The sequence below is a fragment of the Equus przewalskii genome, chromosome 5 (assembly GCF_037783145.1).
Source record: "Equus przewalskii isolate Varuska chromosome 5, EquPr2, whole genome shotgun sequence".
Classification (NCBI taxonomy): Eukaryota; Metazoa; Chordata; class Mammalia; order Perissodactyla; family Equidae; genus Equus; species Equus przewalskii.
The window spans coordinates 64,655,125-64,677,432 of record NC_091835.1 but is presented as its reverse complement, the minus strand read 5'-3'; the positions used below and the strand labels follow the sequence as shown (position 1 = coordinate 64,677,432).

General features: G+C 39.6%; 1 long non-coding RNA gene across 1 annotated transcript in view; it reads left to right on the top strand.

Moving 5' to 3' along the window:
* Positions 1-17,023: 17,023 nt before the first annotated feature.
* Positions 17,024-22,308, top strand: part of LOC139083558 (uncharacterized) — a 56,765-nt gene continuing 51,480 nt past the window's right edge. The window contains exon 1 of the long non-coding RNA XR_011540390.1: positions 17,024-17,150. This is a non-coding gene — a long non-coding RNA (uncharacterized lncRNA). The remainder of the gene's footprint in view (positions 17,151-22,308) is intronic.

The following is a 22,308-nucleotide window of genomic DNA, read 5'->3' as shown; positions in this document are numbered from 1 at the left end:
GTCATGCCTCTATGAGTGGAATCAAGGAATCAAGGTCATGACTTAGGAATCATAGACCTCCAGACACAGACCTCAAGGATACCACACTTACCAGAGAATGTTCTATGGGGGCCCCAGGTAGGGTTCTCCAGCTATAGCAAATGCTCAAGAATTTTCTCCCCAACACAACTTCTTATGAAAGATTTTGTAGAAAGTAAGGCTATGTTTCTTTTTATAGTTTATGATTATCACGAAGACCTTTCTGATTTTCTCTGGTGGCCTGGGAATATATAGATAAATAATTGTTTCATGACCTGAGTGGATTTTTTTTTAATCTGTACTGGTTTATCAAATAGAATGTGATGATGTCTATGAGCCAGGCTGGGCACTTTCCTAGAAGCCAGGCTACTTGACAGAATTTTTTTTTTCTTGAGGAAGATTCGCCCTGAGCTAACATCTGTTGCCAATCTTCCTCTTTTTGTATGTGAGCAGCTGGGACAGCACAACCACTGACAGATGAGTGGTGTAGGTCCATGCCGGGGAACTGAACCCAGGCCGCTGAACGGGAGCATGCTGAACTTAACCACTAGGCCACCAGGGCTGGTCCTTGCCAGAATTTTTTAAAAGCTGTTGGTTACTGCTATTCTCTGCTTGTATTTCCTGCTCTACCTTACTCCTAAAATAAATACAAAGGACCCCAGATAATGTCCGGTTACCCTTAATACCGTGGAAATAGACAAGATGACCCAAATACTTCCTACACTGTGTGATTACATGAAGATCAAACTGAATCAGAGCTTTGTCATTTCTACTGGTTGCAATTATTATACATATCTTCATCAGTTCTTCAGTAACATTCTATCACGGCTTGGCTAATAAAATTGATGGACCTTGACTTGTAATATTCACAGATGCCAACAGAACTGTTATTATAGCCATGGTTATGATAAATTAGTTTTGAAGATGTATATTTGGAAAGGATGCTTTGTTGTTAAATACTGTACTATAAGTCCAGGTCCACATCTGTCTGCAGCATGGCCTCAGAAAATATTGATTTTAAATTAAGTATGACATTTAATCTTTTCTATCATAACAGAAGACCATAGGAAACCAAAAAGGAAGATAGAGGTTGGGCTTTTGAAAAGAAATGAAAAAAGATGTGACAGTAGCTCTTAGATAAAACTGGGTGACATTTAAAAGGTAACCCATTCATGAATTAATGAACGTAGATGGCATATCTTTTAGAAAATAAATCTTTTTAAATTTTGTGAACAATCTTAATTGATGAGACAGGTTATGGAGAAAATGAAATTGCATTTATAATTTATCATTTGTGTTTCATTGTCCTTAGACAACGCTGTGTGTGAGAGGATGTAAAATTCCACTAATCTCTTTCCAGCATCAAACTGATGGGATCTCAGAGTAGCCACAGACATGGCTGATGGCTGGATCCAGTAGGTCACAGTTATCTCCTCAAATCTACTTGATAGAAACCTGAAATAATAAGTTATTTTACATAAATAAAATCTTCGAGAACCATAGGAAACTTTTCATTCTTCCAGTCAGACAGACTTAACCAACAACTTGCCTTTGCAAATGATGGCTACTCTTTCAAGCCCTGATTCTGGGCTGTGGGTGACCTTCATTAATAATTTGATATTTTAGTGAAGTTATCTGCAACATATTTGAGGTTGCATGACCCTGGTATATTATGTTTTTGGCTGGAATCCTTTGTGTCAGACTGAAGACAGCCGGTGTTGGCCATTTCCTTTTCCTGATAAAGGACATCTGAATGTGAGTCAGGGAACTATGGTGCCCATCTCCAATGATCAATCCATCAGAACTTGCCACACAAATCTGCCTGGGTTTTGGCCATGTTGGTTGTACTAACTTAATTAAATTTGAGAAAAAATTATTGAATTTATACTAAGTGCAAAGCACTGTGGAGGATGCGAATACTAAAATACATAATACAGTAAAACATAAAAATGACAAGTTGTTGTTAGATCTTCATTGTTTCCAAAGGATTGGCACATTCATTATCTCATTTGACCTTCTCAACAACTCTTATCTCTTACACTTGAGGAAACTGAGACCGAGGGAGGTGGAATGACATGCAGTGGCATTGGTGACCAGTCCCTGGTGACAGGACACACTAGAACTAACTCCCACACCTTGTGATCAGAGTTCTCATCATCACTCTTACCTCTGCCCAACTTGCAACACAGCAATTGATTCGTTGCCAGCCCCTCTTTATTGATGAGTACCATGTGGTGGAAAACATCACTGTACACAGGATTTCCTGGTTGCTGAGCCACTCTTCACCCTGGACGTGAAAGATGCTGCCTGCCAAGTGAACCCGACCCAGGAGGCGAGAGGTTTATGGCATTAACAGGTGCACGTCAAGTCGTCATCAATCATCGTAACAGCGCTGCTCTCATTCTTTTTAACCTTGCTCTGAAGTGTGATGCCTTTGTTAAGACTCAATTTTGGATGGAAGAAAAACGTTTCTTTCCCAAAGAGCACACTTACTTTATCAAATGGAGTTTTGGACGACAAAACCCACTCCTTCCTTGACTCTGTGTGCAATCCTCTCCCTACAGCAGACTGGAGATTCTTACCCAAGTCCATCAGACTTCAACATTTAGCTTCTTATTAACATTAGCCCCAAGCCTAGGAGAATTCCATGATACTCTTTTTTCTTTTTTACTTTCTTATCTAATCCATCAGTAAGTTCTCATGGCGCTTTCTCCAAAATCTATCCCTTTTGTCCAACCATGTCCCATCCTCTCCCTTGCTACCAAGTGACCAATACCTCAGCCCGCCCTTCTCTGGTTGGAACTGTCGCTCTAACAACTCCATTTCCTCTCACTCTTGCCCCCATTGCTATCTAGCCTCTACAAGGTGATCAGAGAAATGCTTTTAAAAATGTAAATCTTGTCATTCCATCTTTAAAATCTTTCTCTAGCTGTCCACTAACATTAAACTAAACATCTGACACCTGCCAGCCCTGTCTACCTCTCAGCTCTCATGGCCTCCACTTCTCTCTCGTGCATGCTGCTCCAGCCACACACTCTATTCGAACATGCCCAGCTCCTTCCCATCAAAGGGAGGCTGAAAAATGCTCCCACCACCACATATATCCGTGTCCTAATGCCTGGAACCTGCGATGTTATCTTATATGGCAAAAAAAGGGGGGGGGTGTTTCCCCCAGATATGATTAAATTAAGTATCTTGAGCTAGGAAGGTTGATTATCTTGGATTAGTTGGTGGGCCTTAAATGCCATCACAAGAGTCCTTATAAGAGAGAGGCAGAGGGAGATTAGACAGACACACACAGAGGAGAAGATTTGAAGATGCTGCTCTTGAAGGCTGGAGTGATTCAGACACAAGCCAAGAAATGCTGGCAGCTACCGGAAGCTGGGAGAGGCAAGGAGCAGACGGAGCATGGCCCTGGGAACACCTTGTTTTCAGATGTATAGCCTCTAGAACGATAAGAGAAAAATTTTTGTTGTCTTAAACCACTAAATTTGTAGTAATTTTTTTACAACAGCCACAGGAAACTAATATACCGTCTTTGGGCTTTTATAGTTCCTACTGCCTACAACTTATTTCTATGAAACCTTCTTATATCTGCCTATTTCTTGTTCCTTAGGACTCAGTTGAAATATCACCTCTTCAGGGAGGACTTCCCTGACCGTTGGAGCCAAGGTAGCCTGCTCCAGCCAGACATTCTGTATCATATCACCTGTTTCATTTTCTTCAACATTTTGGGGGAGTTATTTACATATATTTTTTTTCTTTGAGTTGCATACTCTCTTCCTCCAGCACATAAAACAGTATCTGGCATGTAGTAAATGCTTACTAAATATTTATTGAAGGAAGAAGAAAAGAAGGAAATAATACTATAATTGCTTGGTGATAAGGAAAATATTATTTAATAAACATCTGAGCTTTCAAAAAATCTTCGGCTTCTGTAGTGAATGTGTTCTACTACAGATAGAGCTGCCTATGGAGCAATAAATAATTATTTATTTATAAACAAAATACCAGGCACCCAGTTAAATGTGAATTTCAGATAAACATGAATAATTTTTAGTATAAGTACGTCTTAGTGTATAATAACTAAAAATTATTCGTTACTCAAATTCAAAATTCAGATTTAGCTGGGCATCTTGTTTTGTTTTGTTTTTACTTAATATGGCAACCCTAACTGTAGAACACTACAGCTCTGTGTCATAAACAGAGATTGTTATCCTCTCAGGAGATGAGAGGTAAATTTTTTTAAAAACTCCTCCTTTGAAAATCTTTGTCACGCGCTTATTCCTCGAAATCTTCGAACTATACATATATCTATAAGTTTATCCTTTTGTCTTTGAAGGAAAACTAAAGATGTGCTTGTTTATTCACATCAGCCAGGGAAAGGAAAGCATCCACTCCTCCAGAGGGAAGCCCAGATGGTTTCAAGTGTGAATCTGCATGCATGACGCCAGAGCTGGGCATAGGTAGAGTCTACGCTATTGACATGTGTGAACGCAATATGAGTACCTGGGCTCTGTTTTCATTCCCTGCGTAAAGTGCATTTGTCACAAAACTTTGTACATACATCCTTTTACTCGCCAGCTCCCCCACCTTGTGGCTCTTGGCTGGTAAACAGACAAAAGATGGATTGAGAGAGGGGATGAAATATCATTAGGGCTTTCTAGTCATGGCCAACTTGGAGATTGGGACCTCTTACCACCCATCCCAATGGAAGACAGTAGAACTGCAGAGCACATCCCCACTCCATCCGTGAGAGGGAGAACAGAGCCCAGGCGGCCTTGGCAGGGGCGGTCCCTGCTCCCTGTGCTGACACAGAGACCAGACGAGCAACCCTGTGCCTTGAGAGCAAGAGACCTTGCATCAAGTGTGCAGTGGCTCTTAGCATGCCAGGTCCACTCCATAGAGACCGTGGCCTCATGCCTATCCAGTCTGATCAGTCAGACCTCCTCCCATAGGGAAGGGAAGTCAGGGGTAAGTAAGAGGGGTGGACACTCCCTCTCTAGCACTTCCTTGTCACAGAGAAAGCGTATGTGCACATTCCCCTTCCCTTTGGGGCAAGGCAGGAATATGAAAAGAGGAACCTTATTACTTCTCCCTAAACTGCTGCTTCGGGAGAAAGCAGTATTTACAGGACAGAGTTGTCAGTACTGTTGATGGAAATGACCAACCTTTAAGGCTGCCAGCATGAGAGATTCTCTGGGAGAACTAAAAGCTTCCACAGAGAAGCAGAACTGTTTGAATGCCCCCAAAAAGCTTACTCCAATGGCTGTGTTTACCTTGAAGTCCCTTGGAAATCTAAAAATAGGAAGTTCTGTGTTGAAACGCCACCCATCAGTGAGGAAACAGTGGATGCCAGCCATCCAAATGTAGAGCCTCAAACTCTATATCTCAGTTTACCTACAGTCAAACAATGAGGGCCTCAATTCTTCTTGATTGAGCTCTTGATGAGTATGCCCATCACGATATAGGTAAACACTCTCGAAGAAGGAATTCAAATAATTACTAAAAATATAAATCCATCACTAGGGGCATTATTGTTTTCTTTTAATAAGCAAACAAAATTCCCCTCAATCATCTCAGCAGAAAGGGAAATAAAAGAAGTGTCTTACCAAGGATCCACCCCCAGCCTTCACAAATTTCCCTGGAATTTGTTTTTTTAAATAAGACCAGAGATTATCACAAAGACAATTTATTTTCTATTCAACACCAACTTAGAATAAGTTTTGTGATTATTTTGTTTTCTGAAATGCATTAATTTCACATTTTAAAGAAGACACTGAGCCCTAGTGGTTACGAATAGAATTAAGTATATTTTTCAAAGACTCAAATTGCAAGAACTGAGCCCGAGGTAAATTCACTCTTCTGGATCATTGTTTAACATTTCCAACAGGAAATTTGTCCAACTCTGCTCTGATGCCTTAAAGAGATAAATGTAAAACTAGTGGCTGAGTCTGTGCAATTGGATTATTTTATTTGCTTTGAGAAGCCATAAGATCTGGATCAAATTGTGTAGAAGATGATTCTCAAGTTTAGCTTCACAATACTTTTTATGGGCTTCTCCTTGTGTAAATTTCTAGCAATATTTGAGACTCCTTAAAGTGTTTTACATTTGAAAATTCTCTATATGGTATAATCAACTAATTAAAAGAAAGATTAATTGTAAAAAGCAATCTCATAAATTTAAAATTTTTATTGTTCTTTCTAATTAAAAAATAACGTGTATGTTGTAGGGGAGGAAGACAATTCCTCTACCCCCTAGGTCCTTCTGGCTGGTCTAAGAATTAAATTCACATGAGACAGAAAAACAAGAGAAAATCAGACAAAGTTTAATAACACATACATGGGAGAGACCCAGGAAAACTGAGTAACTGACTCGAATGACAGAAGCCTTCCACCTTCAATACCATCTTCAGATAAAGACAAAGGAAGATGTTGGGGGTAGCGGTTTGGGACTCCAGAGAGGAGGAAGGCAATTTACATGGAGATGGAAATGCAAATGTTTGTTAAACAAGAGTTTGCAGGGCCATTTATAGACAATGTGACCCGAGAGACACATTTTACATTATACCACAGTTTTCTTACAGTAATTGCTCCTTCCTGGAACAGGGCTTCTAACTTGAATTCTTTACACACTGAGTGGGAAAGTCAAAGTTTCTTTCAGAGTCTTTGCTCTTAAAAATAAGGAAAGCAAAGAGACACATTTTGGGGTGGCCAATTCTGATGCCCCACAATGTTCCTTGTAAAAATTTCGAAGTGTATAAAGTAAAAAATAGAAATTTCCCCTCCTTCCACTCCAGTTTTATGCTCCAGAAATACCCATGGTTAACAGTTTGGCATGTATCCTTTCAGATTTTGTTTTCCTATGCACATAGAAACATATATGTAAATTTATTTTAATTTACTTTAATCTTTATTATGAAAAATTTCAAACTTGAAAAAATTAGAATATTATAATGAGCATTGGCTCAATATGCCTATTGCCCAACTTCACCTGTTACCAATTTTTAGTCAATCTTTTATCCGTACTCCCACTCACTTTCTTCCATCCCTCCCTGGGTTATTTGTAAGCAAATTTAAGGCATAATAACATTTCATTAGTAAATACTTAAGTATTTTTCTCTGAAAGATAAGGACTTTTGAAAACCATTGCCACACATAAAATTTTCTAAATAAATAACTCTTAAAGAACATCAAATACCTAGTGTTCAAATTTTCCCAGTTATATATATATATACACACAATTTATTTTTATATATATTTATTTATTTATATAAATTTTTATATATATTTATATTTATAAATATTTATATATAAATTTATATATATCTAAATTAAATTGTGTGTGTGTGTGTATATATATATATATAAACAGAACCATACTAGACATAGTGATACATAATTGCAGAAAAATTTAAACTTTAACAAAAGACATTAGAACAAACAATGTTGTTGGGATCCAATAGGACTTTTGAGCTTACGTGTTAGAACCCTCATTAATTTATAAAACCCTACTCATCTGAGGCCAGACTTAAGGCTCCCTTCCTGCATTAACAGCTAGTGATGTCAAACATCTTTTCATGTGCTTATTTTCTATCCATGTATCCTCAGTGAAATGTCTCTTCATGTCTTTTGTCTATTTTCTAATTGGATTGTCTTTTTTGTTTATTTGTTTTATAGTGCAGTTTGAGAGTTCTTTGTATACTAAGATATGACTCCTTTGTCAGATGTGCGGTTTGCAAATATTTTCTCCCACACTCTAGCTTGTCTTTTTATCCTCTTAACGGGCTCTTTCACATAGCAAAAGTGTTTTATTTTGATGAAGTCCAATTTATTGATTTGTTTTCCTTTATGGATCATGCTTTTGGTGTCAAGTCTAAGAAGTCATCACTGATGCCCAAAATTTCTCCTATGTTATCTTCTAAAAGTTTTATCGTTTACATTTTACATTAAAGTCTATGATTGATTTTGAGTTAATTTTTGCATAATTTCTCAGACTTACCATGACGTTCACTTTCTCTATGCATGTCCAATTGCCCAAGTACTATTGGCTGAAAAAGACTTTTCAAAAATTGCTTTCTGCACCTTTGTCAAAAACTAGTTGACAGCCCTTGTGTGGGGCTATTTCTGAGTTCTCTATTCTGTTCCATTGATCTATGTGTCTATTGCTTAATATAAATTTTCTGTAATGTTTCTAAATATTTCCTACCATACAACCTAACCACCTGTCCACGATAATTCATTACGGTCCTCAATCAGGGCGTCTTACTCATTGTGTTCCTGGGGTAAGTTTTTTGGTCTGTCAAGGAGACACAGAGAATCTTGAATATTATTCTGTTCTAATGGTATGGTGTGAATTTTCTTGTGAAAACATTTCATCTCTTTATCAAAATTTTTTGAAATTATCAAGAACAGGAAAATTTCAAGTTCATCCTCATGTCATTTATTATTTGATGTTTATGTAGTCCAAATGTCCCATGTATCATTTCCTTTGAATACCCAAATTTCAGTAACGTGAGTCCCCTTTCCATTTGTCTATAGAGAGTCCATTGTTTGTTTCCCTGAGTGTCTCCGAGAACACTCTCTCATGCTTGCATGTTGCACCTGTATACCTGGTTGGCTGTCACTTTAGCTGACCGTCTGGCCTTGACCTCTGCTTTGCTCTTCTGCAGGCTCCTCTCGAAGCATTGAGTTAGATTTTCTTCCCACTGCTGCAGTTCTCTCTACGCTCCTTTGCTCAGGTGTGGGCACAGAGGTGCAGGCCTGTCCCTAAATTCCCGCCATAGTAGCTGGGACCAGGCTGCCTGTTTAACGAGACCGTTGAAAGCTTGAATACAATGCAGAGGATTGCGGCATAGACTGTTTGAAATCACATATGACCATACTTTCGGGGTCCCAGGCTCAAGCTCCTCCACAGTCCCCCACCAGACACTCTCTTCTGCCCCTGGCCTCATCTGCCCTCAAGTTGCGGAGGCTCCCTGCTCTGATCCCGGGAGTGGTGCCCTTGAGCTTCTCCCCTTCTATACTTCAAGCTGCTGGACTCGTTGAGGCTCCAGAAAAGAAGCCATTTATTTCATAGCACAGTTTAAGCCCCATCTCCAAGTATTTTTTTCCTGAACCAGGTTAACATCTTCCCAGATTGATCGATAGTTGAAATGATGTATTTTTGTTTTGTTTTGTTTTGTGAGGAAGATTTTGTTGGCCCTGAGCTAACGTCTGTTGCCAATCTTCCTCTATTTTATGTAGGATGCCACCACAGCATGGCTTGACAAACAGTGCCAGCTCTGTGCCTGGGATCTGAACCTGTGAACCCCATGCTGCCAAAACGGAACATGCGAACTTAACCACTACACCACTGGGCCAGACCCAAAACGGTGTATTTTTATAAGGAGACCTTACTTCTTACTCCAAGGGGTTGGCCCTGGAGGGTCCACGAAAACAGTAGCTTAGCATCTACAATAAGGAGTCTGACTCCATTTGTTGATGTTTGACTGCAGGCAGTTCTTATGCCTCATCCTTCCTTCTTCCGCTTACACCCCACATCTGGGAAAGCTGATGAGCAAGTCTGAGTGCTCCCTCCTTTAGGATTGGGGGAGGTTCAAACCATGCAAGTCTTTGTCTGTGCAGGGGACCCCACACCCCAGCTGCATCCCCTATCCACAATAAAAACCCAAAGCTAGTCTCATTTTCTTTCTCTCCTGAGCCATTTTGGGCCTGCCTGGGAGGCCTGCCTTGCATGCCCCAGCTTCCATTGTGTAGCAATACATATCCTCTTCATACCCTCTTGGTGTTTGTGTGATATCCTCAGTTTTGACACCCAAAACAAATTTTGGGTGGGGGTCCATCCTGCAGAGGCTGATTCTCGTGTCACAATAATATCAGAATAAGTCTCAAAAACACGTCAGAGGATAGTTTAAGTTTCAGCAGTCCTTGCTCTGCGGGCAGTCCAGTGCTTTGTAGGGTTCCTTCACAAGCAAGAGGGAAAGAGGCGATTTCATGTCTTGTTTTACATACGCAAGATGCACAAACATTCCCAAGAGTAAAAACTAAATTTCAGATATTGTAGCGTCTAAATTTGTATTTAGAATGTACCCATCTTCCTAAGGAAACAGCTGATGAGAATCAACTCTACCCACAAAGAAAATGATCTTTTGCCTTATTATTCAGATCAGAAGCCCTATCTACTCTGGAATATGAACCTTACCTTTTTATAACCAAAAGTCCTATTAAAAGCTTTCCCTCCAAAAAAGAAGTAATCTGTTCTTGAAGTTAAATCAAATTTTTACCTGCAAAGAAATAGAAAAATACCTTACAGCCATAAAATAGCAAGTCCCGCTCTGCCTCTGAGCCTCCTCACCATTGTCAGCATCGCTTATACTGCTCAAGGTTCCAAAAAGTAATGGGTTTTAGTCCCAGAGTGAATTCAGAGTCACAAGGGGAAAAAAACCACCTCCACCAAAACCTAACCCAAAACACTTTCATCCCTTGAGCTTCCATGAATAACTATAGAACCACCAAATTTAACCGAAAATGTTATTTTCTTCCGTGAATCCATACCTAATTTCCACTATGTGAGTTCGCTAAGGGATTGATTGGTCAAGACTTATTTAAGAAGATGATCTAGGTAAGACTGAATTTGTTCAAAGGTAATAGGCATATTACTTTCGGTATTAGTAATAGACAAGAATACTAGAATTCCAGAAACATGAATACTTTCCAAAAAAGCTGGCCTCTGTTAGGTATCATACCTTGAGGACTGTCTTATTTAAGCTTTTGCGTTGTAATTTCACTAGGAAAATCAACTCCCAAGCTAGCTGAGGCATGAGGACCTGGAGTTTAAGAACTTTGCCCATGATTGCCGTTGTCAAGAGACAATAAACAGAAGCAGTAGCCACAGAGAGGAGACTGGGGAGTCTCAACCACGAAGATGAACACACAGCTAGGAATCACTAACCACATACGGAAAGGAACATCGTGAAAGAGACTCACAAAGAAACTTAAAAGTCAACACCTGAGCAAATAGAATTACTAGCGTGCAAAAATATCTTATAAAATGTCGTAATTAATGTCTTTAGAGGGACAAGAAAGGATATTATATCCCAAAATGAGAAGATCCTACTTTTAAAAACAGCCAATTGGGGATCCTATAAATATAAACATAAATATAAAAAACCGTCAAGATAAATAATTAAATGATATATAAACTGATGCGGGGTCGGTGAGCCGAGGAGTCGAAAGAAAGATTTCTTAGACTCTCAAGATCTGGCAGTACTGCTCTTTTATTTAGAGAATAGTATAGAATAGCATGGGGACAGGACCCATGGGCAGGCAGAGCTGGTGTGTGGGGACAGGACCCACGGGCAGTCAGAGCTCCTGCTGCTGCCCCGAGTTGAGGGTTAGGGCTAAATTTAAGGCATGGGTATGTGAGTCATCTCTTTACAAGACAAAGGAAAAAAAGTTAAAATGGTACCAGTGCCGGTAGGGTCCGGCCATTGGGTGGTCCCACAACTTTTAGATAAGAATCAAACAGGAATGAGTAAATGGCAGAAGTCACCGCTCAAATATTATCTTCAGCTAAAGACAAAGGAGGATTTTGGGGTGGGGGTCAGTTACATGAGGTTGCCAGACAGTAAACAACTTAAGTACTTGCCTTCCCCATTAAGAGTTTCCAGAGATAAGGCCATCCCCCCTTCCTCCTGGCGCAGAGAGGGAGGCATGGAGATTTCCTCCACAAATGCAATTGTCTCTGATCAAAGGGCAAGCAAATTCCACTCCTCGGAGCCTGGTTCTCATCTGCAGTTTTAAAATTAAGCAGCCTAAAAATCCTCATCACAAACTGTTTTAAAATTAAGCAGCCTAAAAATCCTCATCATAAACTGTTTTAAAATTAAGCAGCCTAAAAATCCTCATCATAAACTATCAGTAGGAGAAAGAGATAAGTAAAGATCCAATTAGAAAGTGAGACTATTGAAAATTACTAAGGAATTCCTGCAGATTAGAAAGCAAAAGAGAAAAGGTAAAATAGAGAGAAAAACAGAGACACCGAAGATGGCTCCCAAAACTCCCATATCGGTATGGCAGTTGCTGCAGAATGGCAGGTGTTGCAGAAGAGAACACAAAGAATCAAGGAGAGGAAATATCGGAAGAATAACAGAAACGATTCCCCCCTAGGACATGAATCTTCAGATTGATAGTGCCCACTAAAGGCTGGGGAGTTGAAAAAAGACCCAGACAGATACATTATAGTAAAATTTTGCATATCAAAGATAAAGAGAAAAGTCATAAAAGTTTTCAGTGAATGGTGAAAACAAAACAAAGCAAACAAAATAACTGAGGCTCTCTATAAAGAAATGAGAGTCAGGATTTCACGCCAAGGAAGACTACACTTCTTCCAAAGAACTAACTTTTATTCCCCTTTCAGTAAAAGAATTATGAAACCTATCATATTTCCCTTTTTGCCCTGGCTGACAGGAAGCTATAGTGATTAAGCACTGGATCCAGGTTAACTAATAGGCTAGAATATTTTAATTTATTTTATTTTTTGGTTTCTGGCTGTTAATTACTTTGTCTATTTTACTAATATTTTGTATGTCTTTAAAATTTTCAATTGAAGTGCAATGCACGTAACATAAAATTTACCGTCTTAACTTTTTTTTTTGATGAAGATTAGCCCTGAGCTAACATCTGCCACCAATCCTCCTCTTTTTGCTGAGGAAAATCTGCCCTGAGTTGACATCCATGCCAATCTTCCTCTACTTTATATGTGGGACACCTGCCACCACGTGGCTTGATAAGCGGTGCGTAGGTCCATGTGCCAGTGAACCCTGGGCCCAAAGCAGAGCGAGCGAACTTAACCACTAAGCAACCAGGCCAGCCCCCATCTTAACCATTTTCAAGTGTACCATTCAGTAGTGTTAAGTCCATTCACATTGTTGTGCAACCAGTCTAAACAACTCTTTTCATCTTTAAAAAAACTGAGACTATACACCCATAAAGAAAGAACTCCCCATTTCCCCTCCCTTCAGTCCCTGGTAACCTCCATTCTACTTTCTATCTCTGTGATTTTGACCCATCTAGGTACCTCATATATGTGGATTCATAAAGTCTAACAGGATGACTGGTATTTCTTCCTGGTGAATTCGTCATTATATAATGTCCATCTTTCTGTCTTGCAACAGTCATTGACTTAAAGCTATTGTGTCTGGTATTATTATAGCCACCCCTGCTCAATTTTGGTTACTATTTGTGTGGAATCTTTTTCCATCTTTTTATTTTCAACCTATGCATGTCCTTAAATCTAAAGTGAATCTCTTGTAAACAGCTTCTAGTTGGATCCTATTTTTTTTTAATCCTTTCTTCTAATCTATGACTTTTGATTGAGGAATTCAATCCATTTGCTTTTAAATTATTACTGATGTGGAAAGGCTTACTATTGGCATTTTGTTATTTGTTTTCTGTATATCTTATTTTGGCTTTATATTCCTCATTTCCTCCCTTACTGCCTTCCTTTTTATTTTGTTGATTTTTTGTAGTGACATGTTTTGACTCTCTTCTCATTTCTTTTCTGTATGTTCTACAGATATTTTCTTTCTGATTGCCAAGGGGATTCCATAAAACATCCTAAAATTATAATAATCTATTTTAAACTGTTACTAACTCAAATTCAACTGCAAACAAAAAGGCTACACCTTTATATCTCTGCCCCTCCCCACTTTATTGATGCCACCAATTACATCTTTGTATATTGTGTGCCCATTAACATATTTATAATATATTTTATGCTTTTGTCTTTAAATTCTGTAACAAAATAACAGTGGAGCTGCGAGTTAAAAATACAATAGGGGCTGGCCTCATGGCCTAGTGGTTAAGTTTGGCATGCTCCACTTCAGCAGCCCAAGTTTGGTTCCTGGGTGCAGACCTACAACACTGGTCATTCCTACAATGTTGTGGAGGCAACCCACATACAAAATAGAGGAAGATGGCACAGCTGTTAGCTCAGGGTGAATCTTCTTCAGCAAAACAAACAAACAAACAAAAACAATATACAGGCATTTATGTTTGTCCATATATTTACTTTTACCAAAGAACTTTATATTTTCATATGATTTCAAGTTACTGTCTAGTGTTCATTCATTTCAACTTGAAGGACTCCCTTTAGCATTTCCTGTAGGGCAGATCAAATGATAATAAACCACCCAGTTTTTGTTTATCTGGGAATGTCTGAATCTCTCCCTCATTTTCAAAAGACAGTTTTTATGGATATAGTGTTTTTAATTGATGGTTTTCTTCTTTCAACACTAAATATATCAGGCCACTGCCTTGTGGCCTGCAAGGCTTGTGCTGAAAAATCTGCTGATGATGTTATTGAGGATCCCTTATACATGATGAGTTACTTCTCTTTCGAGGCTTTCAAAATTCTGTCTTTGACCTTCAACAATTTGATTATGAGTCTTGGTGTGGATCTCTTTGGATTTTCCTATTTGGAGCTTGTTGAGCTTCTTGTATTTGTGTGTCTATGCCATTCCTCAAATTTGGGGAGTTTACAATCATTATTTCTTCAAATAAGTTCTCTGTCCCTTTTTCTCTCTTCCTTCTGACACTGCCTTAATGTGGATATTGGTCCATTTGATGGTGTCCATATGTCCCTTAGGCTCTGTTCACTTTTCTTCATTTTCCTTTTTTTTTTTTTTGCTCCTTAGATGTGATAATTTCAAATTTTTTGTCTTTAAGTTTGTTAATTCTTTCTTCTGACTGTTCAAGTCTTATGTTGAACCCCTCTAGTGAATTTTTCAATTCAGTTATTATATTTTTCAGTTCTAGATTTTCTGCTTGGCTCCTTTTTATAATTTCTACCTTTTTGTCGATATTTTCATTTTGTTCCTATATCATTTTCCTGATGTTGTTTACTCATCTGTCCAGTTCTCCTTTAGCTCACTGAGTATATTTAAGACAGGTGTTTTAGGGGCCGGCCCTGTGGCCGAGTTTGTGTGCTCTGCTTCAGTGGCCCAGGGTTTTGCCAGTTTGGATCCTGGGCGTAGACATGGCACTTGTCAGGCCACATTGAGGTGGCGCCCCATATGCTACAAATAGAAGGACCCACAACTAAAATATGCAACTATGTACTGGGGGGATTTGGGGAGAAAAAGCAGAACAAAAAAGTTATTTTAAAGTTTTTGTGAAGTAAGTCTGAGGCCTGTGATTCTTTAGTTTCAGTTTCTGGAGTATTATTTTTTCTTTTCAGTTGGCCATGTTTCCCATTTCTTTGTATACCTTGTGATCTTTTTTGAAAATTGCACTTTTGAAAAGACAGTACCTCACCCAATCTTTGTGGATTGGCTCTGTGCAGGGGTAAACTTTCATTAATCAGTTCAGTGTGAAGGCTCGGGGTCCTCTCAGGCCTGTTCTGGGGATATGTCTTCCGGGTCCTGTGTTGGTGCTTTTTACCCAGTTTCCTCTTGTAAACAGCTGCTTTTAAGTGTCTTAATTTCCTATAGTCTCATTCCTGCTTCTTCTCAAGGCCTTAGAGGCTCTGTTGTATTCCTCTGCCCATAATCTCTTGACCCAGGTGTCCACAGGTCTGCAGTCTTCTTGCAGCTCTCATGTGTCACAGTGTGCACCACTGCTTCCAGAGGCCTCCAACCTGATATCCTAACTATACCTCCATTCCTGTCTGTGCCCTGAGTGAGGGGAGACAGAAACCAGTCCCCCAGGCATCCCCTAGATAAGCCAAAATGTGGTAAGCAAGTTCCACTCTTTCTTTCCATCCCAAGGGAGGAACCAGGAATTGAGCATCCTCCTCCCAACATACCTCAGTCCACTGGGGAGGAAGTGGGGCAATGGTGGGCAGAAACACTATGAAATTTCCTACCCTTTTGAGTGTGAGTTTTTCTCAAGTGTTCACTTATTTGCTGCAACTATTTAACTGGCTTCTAGAATTATCACAAAGCTACTTTGGACTATAAGTTGTTTATTTGGAGTTTCTGTGGGAGAATGATGGTGTGGAGCTTACTAGTCTGCCTTCTTGCTGATGTCACTTGCCTGTCTAAGACTTCTGATGTAAGTAAACTTACATCTTTTTTAGAGATATGTCATAAAGAAATTGAATAAATAAAAAAATTCACCTCATTTAAAAGGGAAAGAAATTATGGAATATTAACGTATTTGTGCTTCACATTGTTGAGTAGAAGAAACTAAGATGTTCTTGAGAGATTAGTGCTCAGAGTGAGAGCAAACAAGTGCCAAAGACACAGTGAATGGCAGTGGTTTGGTTTTTTTGTTTGTTTGTTTTTTGTTTTGTGAGAAAGATTGGCCCTGAGCTAACATCTGTGCCAATCTTCCTCTATTTTATGTGGGATGCCACCACAGCGTGGCTTGACAAGTAGTGCTAGGTCCATGCCTGGGATCCAAACCTGTGAACCCTGGGCCGCCAAAGTGGAGTGTGCAAACTTAACCACTACACCACTGGGCCAGCCCCAGTAGTGGTTTAAATAGCTATAGACCAGATGGACCAGAGTTTAAAAAGGGCCTCCAAATAACCTTTAGTTTAACAGAAAGCAGTAAGATACTCTTTAGTGACTGTGCTGTAACATTTGGAGATTACTTAATTGGTGCCTAAGAGTTCTTGTTTTAAAAAATAGGCTTTTTATCCATTAGGTATGTGTTCATTTGCAAGAAAAAGAATATTATCTATCAATGAGTGGTTTAATTAATTTGGTTACTTTTCTCATCTAAGAAATCTAGAGATAGAAAGATTTAGGTGTTGGTTTAGCAGCTGAATGATGCCAGAATGTATGTTGGCATTCTTCTGGCCTTATCCTCATGGTTGAAATTGGTTCCTGTTGCCACACATTCAAAGCAGAAGAGAAAAAGTTTGTGCCTGTTATCAGACCCTTTATCAGGAAAGCACGCATTTCCCAGGAGTCCCTGGGAGACTTCAGGTTACAGCTCATTAGCCGCAACATGGTCACATGGCCTTCTTTGATGCAGAGACTGAGAAAGTGAGCCTGCATTTTTCAGCCTGTGCTGCGGAAGGTGGCGAGAGAGAAGGGGAGGTGGGATTGGCTCTTGGGTAAGCAGACTGAGCCGTGTTTTCCCAGGGGTATTTAATGAGCAGAATCCCACGTGATCCTCAGGTAAGGAAGCAAGAAATTCTAATATTTATTTTTTATTTAATACCTTTATTTTATCACCGACTTCCTTAGTCTCCAGACTATTCAGATAGAAGAGAGCATACACAAAGTATATTCCTCAATAACTATTTTAAGATGAGATTTCGTATTTTGGAGCAAAAGCGTATATTACTTGTTTCCCCTGTTAACAATTTTAATAACATTACGACCTTTTTGTTAACTCATTCAACCGACATTTATTACGCCTCATCTATGTGATAGTAATTATAGTGGATACTGATAATCAGAAATGAATAAGATCCCTAGCCTCAAGTAGTCCATAGTCCAGAAGTTAAACACTTTGGTGTAAACAATTACATACATACAGTTATAATTTGTTTATAAAGAGAGGATTGGTGGGCATATATGGTGATATGTATATCCAGCTCTGATCATATACATATTCTTAGTCTGTGGACAATCTTTTGAGTTTGTCAGTTTTTCTGGGAGATCCAAGGAGATTGGTTTAGAGATAACTCAAAGTTCCTTAAGCAAAGTCACTTTATGATGACACTACCTTTCTTTAATCTTTATATTGTCCCTGAAGTCACTGAAGCCTGTAGTTCTCTTATATAAGGTTAGTTTACCCAACTTGATGATAATACAGCAGTTTGAATTTAGGTACCACTGCTATGTTTGAAAACTGAGAATGTGATTGGCTTTTAGCGTTACATCTTAAAAGGATTGGTGAGTTACTATGCCCAGTTCACCTGATGTACCTGGGTCCTGAGTAAGAAGAGGAATTCAAGTCAGAACTGCAGCTGGCAGACTGAGGCACTTCGCTTTAGGGCCTCTGAGATCTGCTTCTCCCAAACAGACGACATGGAATGGTTCCGCCTTCACTTCTCTGCTTTCAGAAGCTCCCAACTGCCTGGAATCATGAGAAACTTCAATTCCTCTTCTTGGCTAGGAATCTTGTCCTCTTTTCCCCATTGGATTACATAAGACCAGGACATGGCATTAATGCCTGCCTTTCCTTACCTGAACATCGTGACTCTGTGTCTCTGGGGAAAAGTCCCTGGTTTAGGATGGAAGCCTATGACTCCAGCCCATGGCCCTAATACCGTAGTAGTAGAGTCCTTGCGTTAAGAATGGTTTTTACTTTTTTAATTGGTTGAAAAACAAAAGGAGGATATTTTTGTAATATGTGAAGGTGATATGAAATTCAAAATTCTGTGTCCACAAGTAAGCTTTTAGTGAAACACAGCCATGTTACACATCGTCTATGGCTGCCTCTGAGCTACACTGGCAGAGTTGGATAGTTGCAACAAAGACTATCATCTGTAAAGTATAAGATACTATCTGGCCCTTTATAGAAAAATTTTGCCAACCACTGATTTAGAAGAAAAATCTCCACCTCTAGATATAGGAACGTATAATCACACTGATATATGAAATAACCAAATTGAGATTGTATATCACCTGTCAATCCAACAGAGTATAAGGGCATTGGCACAGCACAGTGGTGATTGATATTTTTAGTGACAGAAGTTTTTTCAAATAATTTTATTTATTATTTATTCAGTGTGAAACTATATACATATTTACTACATATAATATGTATATACACTACATATATAATATGTAATATACACACACACACACACACATATTCTGGAATGGTCTCTAAGGTCCATCTGGTGGTCTCTAAAGTTCAGTAGCCCTAGGTTTTCCCGAGTCTCAGCCTCTTGCAGTCTAGGAGTCTATGCTCTTAGTTAGAAGGACTCTGTGTCCTTCCTAGGAGGAGCTCTGTGTGACCAGGAGGTTCATTGTTCCTATCTCAGTAAATGGCACTGACATCTCTACAAACCGAAAACCTGCATATCGACCGTGATGGCTTTTCCTCTCATTCATCCACACACTCAATCCACCACCAGGCACCATCAGGACTATCTCCTAAATGTCCTGCTCAAGTGTCCTTACCTCTCCCTTCCCACCGCCACCTCCCTACCCAGTGTTACCAGCACCTGGACTCCTAGAAAACCCTCCCAATGATATCATTGTTCACTCTTGCTCCCCACAAACTGGAGCTGGGGCAACCATGAAGCAGTCAGAGTAGGCTTTTAAAAGCACAGATCTGGTGTGAGATTCCCCGGTTTGAAGCCCTTCAGTGTCTTCGCCTCGACTGCCTCTTCAGGCCCATCTCTTACTTCTCTCTGCCTAGACCCTGACCGTCTTGGTATCCCCGCAGTTCCTTCGTTGAGCAGTGCTCTGTGCTACCTCAGGGCCTCCACGCCTGCTGTCCCTTGCCTTCTCAACCTCTTTGCCTAACTACTCCTTTTCATTCTTTACTTCTCGGTTTTCATTTACGAAATGGAATCCTGAGTACTTATGTTCTAGATACTGTGTTAAGAGCTCAGAATACAGGTATGGAGAAGACTTAGTAATGTCCCACAGCCCTTATACTTTAATAGGGGATACAGGCACTAAACAAATAACCCTCACATAATGAATTAATTACTATTGTGATAAATGCTAGGAAGCTGAAATTCAGGAAGACTTCAGAGAGTAAAACAGGGGTATTGATCTAATCTTGGAGGCACAGGGAAATCTTTGTGGAAGTGGTATTTAAGTTGAACCTCATAAAGTGAGAAATGATTCTCTAGGTAAGAAAGACAAGAGAATTCCAAGCCAAGGGAAAAGCATGTACAAAGGTCCTGAGGCTGCAAAGAAATGAAATTGGTCCAGTTCCAGAGTGTGAAGAGTAAGAGAAACAATGACTTATAATTAGCTGAAAATAAAGAGTGGGCCCAGATCATGCAGGGTCTCATAGGCCCTGTTGAGCATTTTGGCCACTGAGGAATTTAGGCTTGTGTCCCTTTCTCCAGAAACCTTCCTTCACTCCCCACACTGGGTGAGGCAACCAGTTCCCATCCTGGCTCTGACATCACACACACATCGTTCCATAGTCTCTCCTCTTCTCTCCTGGCCTTATTGTCTTGTCTACTCTCCCTGCTGGTCCGAGAATTCCATGAGAGTAATGGAGTTCTCAGGTCCCACCACAGACTTACTGAAAAAACTCTGGGGGTGCAGCAATCTGTGGTTGAAAGAGCCTTCCAGGTGGTTCTAAAGCACATTCACGTTTGAGAGTCACTGCCCTAAAACATTGCTGTCTTTCTAGTTTAGGATTTTATTTATTTTATTTATTTTACTTTTTTTATTTTATAGAGAAGAAAACTGAGACAGAAAAAAGTTAGGTACTTTGTCTAAAATCACTCAGCTAGAGACCAGAACTTTAACCCAGAGAATCTGACTCCATTTAGCTTAGGATTTTAGACCACATTAAGTTCTGGTTAGTTGTTTACTTGTCAGCATCTCTTTTTAGAATGTAAGCAGCCTGAAGGCAAGCAGCAGATCTTATCTATTTTATCTCCACCACAGCGAAACAAAGCGGCAAGGAAGTACTGGTGTGCTGGCTAGTTGATGCTACTCCATCTATTCCTAACACAATTTAAGGTTTCCTCCTCTGCAAATAAATTTATTTGAAAAGGAGGGAAAATCATATTATATTACATTATATTATATCATACATTATATTACACTATACTGTGTTACATATGTATCTCACTCTAGTAATTAATTCACCTGCAATATTCCTGATGCTGAATCCTGGACTTGAATCGCAGAAACCTGCTAAGAAGAAAGTGTTCTAAGGGGAGACTGATTCATCTTGCCTCATTAAGATTTAAGATTTTCAGCAGTACTTCTCAGACTTTGATGTGGATTTGAGTCACCTGGAGATCTTCTAAACTCTCATTTCCTGATTCAGTAGGTCTGTGGAGGGGCCTGAGAGACTGCGTTTCTCACGAGCTCCCAGGTGATGCTGATGCCGCTGGTCTGAGTGGGCCCGAGAGGACAACCTATCTTCTTGCAAACTGGCTTTGAGGCTTCTTCTAGCACAGGGGCGTTTTGCGTGGGGTACAACTTCTTTGTGGCATTTTTATTCAAGCATGGGTCAGAGGCCCTAGCCAATGGTTCTCAACCCTGGCTGCACTTTTGAATTACCTGGAGAAGCTTTTAAAAAATACCAGTGCCCAGACTCTGCTCTTGGGGAGTCAGATGTCATGAACCACTGCCCTAGGTGAGGAAGTCAAACAGGTGCAGAAATTGCTGCTCCGTTCTGCACAGCAGATCCACGACAAGTCTGCCTTGGAGAAGTTTTTCATCTAAATGGTAAGACGGTACAAGGCATATTAAGGACTTAACATGAAAATTATTAAAAAGAAAACTATAAGACAAACCTTGCTTTTGGTATAAAGTGTAACAGACCGCCTACTTCTTAAGATGGAAACCAGCAGGTAGGCCTGCTAACATGTGCGCCTTTCTCTGGAAACACTCCTGTGGAAACTGTCATTTGGAAGAATAAAAATCTTGCCTACTTGCCTGGATGATGAGGTAGGCCATCATTATTTGTGTAGTATGGCACATTTTTAGATATTAAGCTGGAGTAGATTGGATTATGTTCCAAGTCTATATTCCCTCCCTTGTTATAGAATTACAAGACACCCGTGCCTTTGTTATATGACTTTGTATTGCTTCCCATAAGAGCAGAGAGAGTATATTGCCTTGTCTCAATGATGTTGGGCTGGGCCAATGGAACGTCATAATACTTTCAAAGTTCTTGAGTGATTTGCTCGGCTCCTTGTACTGCTGCCATTCCACAATAAGATCACACCCAGGAAAGCAGAGCTTCTGATTCTCCCAGCAGATCTGGGGTGCAGCTCAGACATCTGCGTTTGTTAAACATTAAACAGGTAATTCACTGACTTCCCAGTTTAAAGGACTAGAAAATAAAACAGATAATGTAGACGCATTTTATCCAATACATTTAAGTTCTCTTAATCAGTTAAACATCTGAAATACACCTACCTGGTTTCATGATTTCTGTAAAGGAGTTGTCACTGTTTGATTGTAAAATAAGGACACAGTGGTTAGTGTTTCATAAAGTCAAAGTATTTAATATAAAGTCTTTATTTTGAGAATGTGATATTTTCTCTTTTTGGTTTAAATTATTTTATGAAATCATGGTGATAGTTGGTTAGCTATTTTTTTCTTAGCAAAATAAAAAGTTGGAAATTGAAAGCTGAAAATCTTATGCATGTTCCTAATTTTGGTGGAGTAC